Raw genomic sequence first — 9,999 nt, 5'->3', positions numbered from 1 at the left:
TTTTATGACAAAACAGTGGAGTGTGAAAATGAAAGCTACCAGAGAGAGCAGGGGAAGGTGAAGAAGATGTTTTGGTACTGTGTCTGTTCTCTATTGGAAACCAGCTAAGATGACTCCAAAGGAAATAGCTAACGGCTAAAATAAGTTATTAGATGTCCACAAGGCTAATACATACGAGCTGCCCAAAGACCAGATATGACAAAAAATGTTACTTGAAGTTTACAAAAGAACACTGAGGCTTAGGAATAAAATAAGTTCAACTAGGGTCATCTATCAAGTCATGTTCCAGGGAAATGTTAGGGTTTGGCCAAGTTAAAGCCCAGATCGCAACTCATGTCTTTAACAGTGGCACATCACATCTCATATCCTGCAAATGTGGCAATGCTGAGCAAATTCTGACTGTAGAACCAAATTTTCCCCCAAATTTTGTACATCAACATTTTGAGCTTAATGCTGTCTGTAGATTTAGATGAAGATCAAATCACTTTGTGAATAATTAACAGGTAAAACTAGCTAATTCCCATGTAGTCACCTTTTCATGAAATAGATTTAAACCTGCGGAAGTCATCAGTGCATCAAAATTCAGGGGTCGGATGTGAGTATTGATTGTTAATGCTGAAGTGGTTGCAATTTTTCTGCAGCAATGCAGTCTTTATTTTCTGAGGCACTGCAGGGCATTGATAAAAAATTATAGTTACCTGCATAGATGTAAGTAAATAATGATCAGTGTTTCTTGGCTTAGAGACAAAACAATCAGTGTTCACTCATGATAAAGAATAAGAAAGTACATTTCTTGAATGGAATTACAATTACAGGTCTCAGTATACATTTGCAAATAAAACTGCTATTATAATACTTTCTACATTTTTATGGATCTGTGTATGTATGGCTGAACATTGTTCCTCTCAATGCTGCTCCCTAGTGGGAATATTAAGAAAACACCAATTCAATTCAATTCAATTTTATTTATATAGCGCCAAATCACAACAAAAGTCGCCTCACGGCGCTTCAACATGGCAAGCATCATGAAGAAAGATGAAGGATGTGCACACATACAGTACGAGTTATCTTTCCTTATATCATTAAAGCTGGAGTGCCTTTGCCACAGTTGGTGTATGAAGATAATTAGCTGATCACATATTCAGTTCATATTTCTATTTGTGTTTATGTAAAAAAAATACACATACAGTGCATGAAAAGTATTTGCACGGTTTCACTGTTTTCTGTTAAATTTATCATGCTTACGTGTTTAGGGTTCATCAAAAAAAATAAAAAAATAAAAAAATAATAATATTAGTCCTAAGATAGCCCGAGTTATGATAAAATCAATTTTTTAAATAATGGTTTCATTTATTAAGGTAAAAAAAGAAAAAGCTGTCTAACCGTACCTGTCACTATGTGATAAGTAATCGCTACCTAAACCTAGGGACTACAATAGAGCATTTGCAATAACTAATGATGAGGCTGTCACATTGCTGTGGAGGAATTCTGGCCCACTCTCCTTTCTAAAAGTGTTTAATTTAGCCACACTGGAAGGTTTTCAAACATGTACAATCTGTTTAAGGTGATTCTAGAACATTTTATTCACATTTAAATCTGGACTTGGATTAGGTCACTCTTAAACCTTAACCTTATTTTCATTGTTTTGACATGATGTGGACTTGCTAGTGAGTTTTGTCTTGCTGTGTAACCCAAGTGCACTTTTTATCAGGCAAGAACGGACATTCTCCTTTAGGATTTTCTGGCAGAGAGCAGAATTCATGGTTTCATCAATTATGTTGGATCATCCAGGTCCTGAAGCAGCAAAGCAGCCTCAGACCCTCACACCACCACCATGTTTAACTGTTCTTTTTTATGAATTGCTGTGGTTTAAGGTGTAAGGGATGCAAACCTCCCAAAAAGTTCAAATTTTGTGTCATCAAACCATAGAATATTTTCCTAAAAGAGACCATCAAGATGTGTTTTGGCAAATGTGAGTTGAGCCTTTGTGTGTGTTTTTTTTTATTTTAAACTCATAGAGCTCAGAAGGTTTGACAAGGTTTATCTTTGACCCCTCTGCAACCCTGAATTGGATAATAGGATGGATGTTTGCTTCTTTGGTGTTGGCTTTTTTTCCGTTGTTGTTAAAAATTAATAAGAAAGAAGCAAACTGTGCAAACAAATGCACCTGGAAGTGTGACGAACAAAACGGTTGAAAACACCCTTGATCACAAAATATAAAGAGAAATAAATCATTCAATAGACTAATGTGACATTAAATTAACATAAAATATAACCATTAATTATTTAGAAAATATTACAAAGATGTTTTGTTTTTCTATTGCACTTTTTAATCTCTTAATTTTCATATTTGCCAGTCTCGGCAGATGGCCGCCCCTCCCTGAGCCTGGTTCTGCCGGAGGTTTCTTCCTGTTAAAAGGGAATTTTTCCTTCCCACTGTCGCCAAAGTGCTTGCTCATAGGGGGTCATGTGATTGTTTGGTTTTCTCTGTATGTATTATTGTAGGGTCTAGCTTACAATATAAAGCACCTGATACGACTGTTGTTGTGATTTGGCGCTATATAAATAAAATGGAATTGAGTTGAATTGAATATTACATTCCCCAAATGAAATGACTCTTCGATGTAATACATAATTGCATTTTTCACCTTATTTGTTTCCCAAAGTTTGTTTTTCTTTCAAAATATCTTCAGGCATTTGTGCTTCACTTGTCCGTTCACTTTTCTGTTATGGCCTACCGATGCCTGTTATAACACTGTTCATGACATTTTATGTTGTCTGTTAATAAAATTCACATCATGGTATAATGTTTGAATTTACAGAAAGGGAACTTGATTAAACACAAATATGTTGGGTGGGAAATTCACATTTATTTCTGCATGTCTGCTCCAGCAATTGTTCAAAGTCCAAGTAAAGTAGGAGTATCCTGCAAAGGATACCCCTGTGCATCCTTAGTCAACAAGCCTCCTCTCTCCTCTGTCCTCCAGATAAATTTCTGGGTCACAAGCAGGAGGACGAGGAGACACAAAATAGACAAAAAAAGGAAACGTGCTGGAGACCTGCCTCGTTCACAACAGAAAACGCTCCCTGCAGTGAGAAGATCAATGGAGAACTGTGGCGGCTGTGGGAAACAACAATGTCATTATTATGTAACTGAGACTGGAGACAAAAGCAGCCCCTGAAAGTCCCTGACTTAAATTTGCTTTGTGAGTACATTTGCATTTGGGGTTCATTCACACTGTTTAACATTCCATTTCTTTACTTCTGCCTGTGATACTGGAAACAGTCAGAGGCAAAATGACAGGCTGTTTCACACATCATAAATATGACTTCTGAACTCATGGAACTGCATTTCAGTGAGCATTAAGAGGTAAGAGGCGGTTGCAATAACCTGACAATCTGATGCCTCTCTTTTGCCGTTTAGAAAGGAAAAAGTGTGCATGTGCCCAAATCGATAGCACTGACAATTCTTCATCTAAAACACCTGAGAAGCTCAACTGGGTAAGGACAGAGCGCACAGCAGCAAAGTTCTCTGTTTAATTTGCAAAAGACTTTAGGTTTAGGATAGGAACAAATTTTTATAATTTGTTTACAGTATATACATATATTATTTCTAAAAGTTAATGGATCGGTATTTGCACATTTTGAGTTTTTCTATCCACCCAAAGCCCTTTTCCCAGGCTTCATTTACCCATTCACACACCTCTTTATTATTTAAACCTACTTATCTCTCACACAGGAATGCATCAGGGGCACAGGGTCATTTACTATTTGAAAGTTTGGTGATTCATTTCCCAGCTCCTCCAGTCTGCATGTAGAAGTATCTTTGGGCAAGATACTGAGCCCTGAGCTGGCCCAATGCATCCATCTAGGTGCTTAGATACAGAAAAAAACTGCGGGTATAAATATGAGTGCATGTGTGAATGATGCTTGTAGAAAAAAGTGCTTAGAGTGCTCAGGGTAGAAAAGTGCTAAATAAGTCCATGGACCCACTTTATTAATCAATATTAGCAGTGATAGCAATATTTTATATTTACACTTAAGTAATTTGAATTCTCATATACCATTTGCACAAAAATTTTGTCAATTCATAATTTCATTATACTAGCCAAAGAAACTAGTTTCATAACAAGATGATCTCATGCGTTTCCATTTTTAATGCTGGTTGTGAATAACAAATAAAACTGTCATTCCCCTTTGAAGCTTAAACCATGAAATAATTGCCAGAAAACTCAAATAGTTTGATATTGGAGCATTTATTGAAAAATAATTCAAAATTAATTTGCATATATGAGTTTCAGTTTGAATCATATTTGCTATTTGCTGCATTTTTTTTAATAATTTTTTTTTTAAGGACAAACACCTTAGAGCAAAGAGTAATTTCTTTTTTAGACAAGTGCACTAACACTTCCACCGTAACTCAATTATAATATCTAACAAGGAGGACTCCAGAAAGCACACACTGTAGTATTTTACCAATTAAAAGTACAGTCTTTTGTTTGTAGGGTAGCACTCCTGTTCATTCATGCAATTAGCAAATCGTATCATTAAAGAAAAAAAAAGATGCAGCCGGGTTCAGGTATAGTGTCTGTGGAATAGCCAACAAACAGCCAGTAATGACAAGTTAATTACACAGGTGTAAGGTGTCAGGTTTTTTTGGCTGTTTTACAGCATTAGATTTGAGATAAACCAAGTAGTTAGGCTTAGTTTAGGTATCGAAGTACATATGATGCACTGACTAAGAAAAACTATGATACAACGAATTCCGACTAAAAAAAGATGTTTTCCCCAAGAAAATGGGTAGATAAATGACAGGAGGCCATTTAACCTTCAGCTTTGTTTACCTGACAGATGTTTTTCTTTTGGAAACAGTTACAAACTGTTATAAAGACAATTTTCCAGAATGTTGACTGTATAGTGCAGGGGTCCCCAATCCCAGTCCACAAGGGGGCCGGTGTCCCTGCAGGTTTTAGATGTGTCCTTTATCCATCACAGCTGATTTAAATGGATAAATGACCTCCTCAACATGTCTTAAAGTTCTCCAGAGGCCTGGTAATGAACTAATTATGTGATTCAGGTGTGTTGACCCAGGGTGAGATCTAAAACCTACAGGGACACTGGCCCTCAAGGACTGGGACTGGGGACCCCTGGTATAGTGTAACAATACTAATAATGAAATATGCTGTTGGATGAAGTCTCAGTGCTTTGCAAACCTGTAGCAGAGATTTCATGCTGCATACATTGGGAAATGCATCTTTCAAGCTGAGTACTTCAAAAATATTTGCTAAAGCAAGCGAGAAAATACTCAATTTGTTTGACGATTTGCTACATCATTCATACACTAGATGGCAGTATTGCCCTTGAGCACAATAACTATATTTTACTAGGACTGTGCATCTGCTTCTATGTGTTTTACTGAATTCCAAGTAATTGCCATTGATTTATTGTGAGAATTCTCACCAATCTGGCAATCCAGCTCACATGTGTGGGAGCATATTAGATAATTTATTCTAACACTAATAGGTAAGCCTCAAACAATGAGACTGATTGCTTTGTAGAAAGAAATAAGAATGTGTTTGATGGATTTGTATCTTTTTTTTCTTTTTCTGCCTGTCCCATTTGGTTCTTTAGCCGTCAGAATTGTTGTCTGAAGACCAACAAGGATACCCAATGGATTTACTTTGCCAAATGGATCATCACGACCTTGTCGTATTGATCCATTTGATCGACCTTTGTTGTTATTATTTATTTTATTTTCAGTTGTTACAGACGAGACAGACATGACTGAGGGATAGAAAAGGGAGAAAGAAAGATGAAGGAAAAAAAACAGAAGTGAGAAAGGGCACTTAAAAGGAGAAAGAAGAGAAAAAGGAAAAAAAAACTCCTGGATCACCTGTTGAGAGAAAAAGAAGAGAAAACAAGCAAAAAAAACCATACTAAACACAACACCATCATGTTAATCTAGCTAAGTGTAAACAGCAGTAAATACTAAATATTGAATGTTGTTGTGTAGCAAGCAGGACCGACAGCGCACAATGTGCTTGGAAATAGCAGCCAATAAGGTGTAGTTTATGTCTATGAACAGTGAACACCCGTGTGCACACCTGTGTGGATCAGCGCGCTTGTATTCAAAAGGTTTCCCCATGTAATGGTCTGCTAGAGGATGTAGAGAGCCATAGCCCCGTCCCCCAGGGCATGAAGCAGGCATGGAGGAGATCCAGGCCCCAGACATCCAGAGGCCCCAGAGTGCGAGAGCCCAAGGAGGACCACCGGAGGGGCATCCGTGCCACCCTCCTGGGAAGAGCTGAGGAGAGCCCCAGATGAGGGGTCACCCAGTAGCCACGGAGCAGAAGCCAGAGGGGGCTGCAGTGGCGTGCCCGCCGGCTCTGCCGGCAGCCAGCTGTGCCAGAGTGAACCAGCCGCAGGCCCAGAGGCCGGAGGCCCGAGGGCCCCCTTTGCCCCGGAAGAGGCCTGACCGAGCAACAGGCACCAGGCCCCGCCAAGTAGTCACCGGGAGTGAGCTGGTACATACCTGAGCGCCCAGCCCCGGACACCAAGAACCACCAACTGTTAGGATGCCTGGGTCGTTGACCCAGGGTTTTGAGTTTATTATATTATTTATCATTTCTAGTCTTTGGTTTCTAAGAGTTATGTCTTATGGTTTATGTCTCTGTGTAATCCTTAGTTGCTGTCTCCCCTGTCTGCTATATCCCCGTGTCCAGTCAGTGTCTGTCTGCCCTGGTCCCACGTCTCTGTTTCCTCTGTTGTAGTGCCTGCCTGTGAGTCTGTGTCTGTAAGTTCAGTCTGTGTTATGTTTCCTGTTTTATTTTGAAGGTCCATGTCTTATCTTAATGTATCTGGTCTTGCTTCCCCTGTTTCATTAGGCCTGATTTGCCCCAGCTGTGTTTCCCTCCTGATGCCCATTCCCTGATTGCTCCCTCTATGTATTTAAGCCCTGTGTTTCAGTTTGCTGGTGTTGTGATCTACTCTTATCTATCCTCATGTATGCTATGTGTTTTGGTTTTCCTGCCTGCGTTAATGTTTGTACTTTGGAAGTTTGTTACTTTGAGTTCAGCATTAAAGCTGTTTTTTGGTTTTTTTTAAATGACATCAGAAACAGCAGTATGCGACATTACGTGATGGCAGAGCTTCAGTTCATCCTTTGTCATTTTTTTTAAAAAAAAATTTAATTTTTTTTATTAAAGCTGTTTTTGAGTTCACGTCTGTCTCCGGAGTCTGCACTTTAGGTCCTTTTCCTGCCTGTACACAGCCGTCACATGACACCAATGCACCGACCCCTGAGGGCATCAGTTACCGGCAGGAAGTGTGGTGAGGGGAGAAAGGCCTTTGGAGGGCCTGAGAGTTTCCAGAGAGGTGGAGTGTAAGACCCGACCTGACATATAGACACAGACAAACAGGCACACACAGACACAAACATGCATTCCCACCCTCATGCACACATATACAAATACTCAGCACTCACCCAACGTAGGGATAGACATACATGGACACTGTACACACAATCACACTCCCCAAACAAACTCTATACTAGTGATGGCCAAATGAAGCTTTCCGAAGCACTGAAGCTTGTATTGAAAAACGGTTCATTACTCGAAGCTTTTCAACACAGTCCTCTCTGGTGACATCTGGTGGCGAAAACTTTGAAGAGCAGCTTGAATCTGCAGAATAAAACGGACTGCTCAATTATCACTGCTCACTCGAGTGGAGTTCTCTCTGATACTGGGCCACCGTTCCGTTGCTTTGAACATGTAATTGATTTTGTTTTCTCGATTGGGGGGCTGAAAAAAAATGTAATGCGTATTTGCGTAATACATTTTGATCAATAAACTTTCCCTATTTAAACATGCACTATGGTGTGGCCTTCCTTTGCTCATAACGCCTTGATGTTGGTAAATACAATAAGTGAGCAATATATATAATATACATATGAAAATGCACAGCACATTATGCAGTATGCCCCTGCTGTGAAGTCCTGCCTCCATCTACTTGTCATTTAATCACTGGACAGCTGGACAGGTTCATACAAAATATTAGATTAGGCCAATTGTCCTATACATATTTTTGACCTAGGGGTAGGATTGATTGTGAACTGGAAAGGGAAAATGCTTAGGGGGCTGAGTACGGCTGCATCGTCACTGATTTGTAGAATCATTTGTTAACTGGAAAAGTTATTTTCCAGTGTTAGAAAATCAGCACTGCTCAGTGTTAGCCATTGTTAATCTTCAAAACTGACTAGGTTACTTTTAAACATATAACACTGTCAAAAGTGTTAATTTAACACTCAACAGTTTTGTATTTAACACTCAGAGGTGTGGACCCATATAGACACTCTCCAGTGTTAATTTAACACTGGAGATTTTGCTGTGTACCCTCGCCCCTGGAGGGGGAAACGGCACCTAGACCCAGGAGATGTTACCCTTTCCCCCGGGGTGGAGGCAAGCAGACCGCCCCAGGCTCCGCAGCAGCAGGGAGGCCCCGCATCCCAGATCCCAATCGGATGGCCAACACCTCCTTCCAGCCCCCCTGCCCCGATGGCCAGCCGAGAACAGGGGTGTGTGAAGACCCCAAACCTCCCTCCTCTCGCTCATGTGCAGTGTTGTTGCGTGTTGTTCTAAGGTGCATTTAAAACACGGGACAGCATGGTGCTGCTGCCAGAGAGCAGCAGGTGTTAGCATGGCCCCTCTCGAGAAATCTCAATGTCTACATGGATTTAAAATTGAGAGGTGGGCACCGGCGCCAGAGGTGGGGTTGAATACACAGACCGTCCACTGGATGCCGTTAACGTGCCCACCCTCAAGGCCCTATATGTATGTGTTATGAGAGTGTGAGTAATGTGGATGTCTAAGTTGTGGAATAAAATTGAGGCACAGATGGCCAGAAGGGGACGGGGAGGATGCCTCCCCTGCACCCTGGTGACACACCCAAGGCCCTACTTGTGTGGGTGGGTGTGTTGGAGAGGGAAGAGGGAGGCAGCCAGGGATGGGGAGGATTTGTTTCTTTAACTTTTAAAACAAATTATCCCTTTCTCCCAAAAATTGCCATCTATTTGTCCAGGCCATTTGTCTGCACCACTGACTGTATTTTCACCCAAACAGAAGCACACAGCTTCTGCTTCTGTGCAGACAGAAATGCTCAGACTCTGAATTTCCAGAGTCTATCAGGAAAATATTTCCGTTGGATAAGAAGGTCTTTGATTCTATCACATCTTTTTAACATGTCAGCACCTCCCACACTCTCATTTGATCTTTTTAAGGTTTGATATGATGCTGCATCAGTGTGTAAGCCCACTCAGGATGGCATGTCTGCCAACAATATCATTCATACCTTAAAGATGCCTCCCACCATGGAATGGCAGGACTCGATTTCATGGCTGATGTGAGCCTGAGGAACACTTCTATGATCATAGGTCTGTGTATAGGTGGGTTACAAGAGCCATCAAAGATATGATGGAAATTGCCATACCATTACAGCAGATGGACTAGGTGACTTAAAGTCGTGCCTAAGGGACATGAGCTGTGTAGCAGAAGAGCTGCAAGAATAACAAGTTTCCTTTCTTTATATCATTTTTCGCTCTTTTGTTCTGTTTAGCTTTAATGTTGCTGAATGCCTTTGCAATGCTGCTCTCTTTTAAATGACAGACTTTATTCTGAGACAGACATTCAGAGATCAAGATGCATTTAGAGATACACAGAAATAATGAATCATGATTCAAAGCCTATAAAAAAGCTTAGCAATAAGTAGGCGTAAATTACTCTATAAGATTTCATATCATCTTATTGTTATGTTTTCACACCTTTTCTGACAGTTGCACTCGAGATGCATGTAAACCATGAGTTTGTCTAACGCCTTCTATCCTTTGAGCAACTACTTCATTTTGACACATCAATAAGGTTTAGGTTTAAGTATTTAGGCATTATGTGTTGGATGTTCCCTGTGATGCCAGCAATATAATCTTTTATCTTTTAGTAGATCTATAAA

This window comes from Haplochromis burtoni, unplaced genomic scaffold (assembly GCF_018398535.1).
Source record: "Haplochromis burtoni strain Fernald_Lab_line unplaced genomic scaffold, NCSU_Asbu1 Contig_246, whole genome shotgun sequence".
Taxonomy (NCBI): domain Eukaryota; kingdom Metazoa; phylum Chordata; class Actinopteri; order Cichliformes; family Cichlidae; genus Haplochromis; species Haplochromis burtoni.
Note: the sequence above shows the minus strand (reverse complement) of the source record.